This window comes from Panicum virgatum, chromosome 1K (genome assembly GCF_016808335.1).
Source record: "Panicum virgatum strain AP13 chromosome 1K, P.virgatum_v5, whole genome shotgun sequence".
NCBI lineage: Eukaryota > Viridiplantae > Streptophyta > Magnoliopsida > Poales > Poaceae > Panicum > Panicum virgatum.
In genome coordinates this window covers 36,741,546-36,742,887 of record NC_053136.1, presented here as the reverse complement: position 1 = coordinate 36,742,887, position 1,342 = coordinate 36,741,546, and the positions used below count along the sequence as shown (strand labels likewise).

Here is a 1,342-nt window from a genome sequence, read left to right as displayed (position 1 = left end):
GAGGATTTGACGTGGACAAAGCCTATCTCACATTGGCATACTATTTTTTTCTCTCAAACTGGATTTGTCAGTACCTTCTTCAATGTCCAATTTAGGCATTTTTAACTTCAACTATTATTACTAATTGGAGAATTTTTTTAAGCCTCAACATGAAGCCACCTAGGATCCTAAGTGGACACTCTAGAAAAATAGAGAAATTTTAAAAATTCTCACAAAAATCAGAAACATCTGGCCATCAATTCGACAACTCTAACCATAATAATCGTTAGATATGTTATCTTTCATAAATTACTCACCTCTGTCATTATGAAAATAGACCAAAGTAATCCCCCTAAATATGTATCTAACTACCCACTTCTGCCATTATAAAAAATCCGAAGTAACCTTCCAATCTTTGTGTAAATTGCCCACCTATGCCATTATAAAAGTAATATAAATAATCCCACAAATTTGCATAAAAATTATCCAATTATGTCATTGTAAAAAGTTAAAGCAACCCCTAAATCTGAATCTAAATTATATAAGTACAATCACCAATATAAAATTTTAATTACTATTTCTATCATTATTAATATATTATTTATATTATTGTTTATATAAAAATGCTACCCACGATACGTGTCATCATGTATTGATGTATAATGGAAGAGATAAGAATACCAATTCACAAATAAATGATTCAGTTAACATATATCAAACACTTATTAGATATATTTTTAGAGTATGTTTTTAAACGATACGTGTCATCATGTATTGATGGACGTGTAATGCAAAATGAAATTCATTGCAACTAGATAATGATAAATATATATTTTTAGAGTATGTTTTAGAATATTTAATAGATGAAAGATGACGTGAGATAGAGATAATCATAATTATTAGATATAATTCTTATTTTATATTAATTATTTTAATTAGCCCATGCGGGAGTACATAGGCTAGTCAACTTATATAGAGATATATATGCTGAGGAAATAAAGGTGCTGCTAACATACTGGTCATGTGAAGATGTTTTTTTTTGAAGACATGCGAAAATGTTCGATACAATATAGTTCTATAGAGGTACAGGGATGAAAAGCTTATATAAGAAATCAAGGAAAGTAGTATAGCTAAGCTGAGACAGCGGCGTCGACTGAAAACATCTTGCCATCACGGGTGCACAGTGAAAACGGCAGCAAAAGTTAACCAATGGGATCTGCGAATGCATCAGGTGACTAGGTGAGCGAAAAGGCAAAATCTCAGAAGGAACTATAAAAAAGGCGTGGTCGGCAGGATTCGAACCTGCGCGGGCATAGCCCACATGATTTCTAGTCATGCCCGATAACCACTCCGGCACGACCAC

General features: G+C 32.5%; 1 non-coding gene across 1 annotated transcript; it reads right to left on the bottom strand.

Annotated features, from left to right (window-relative positions):
* Nucleotides 1-1,260: 1,260 nt before the first annotated feature.
* On the bottom strand, nt 1,261-1,342 carry TRNAS-AGA. Its single transcript has one exon. It is a non-coding gene; the product is annotated as a tRNA-Ser (tRNA).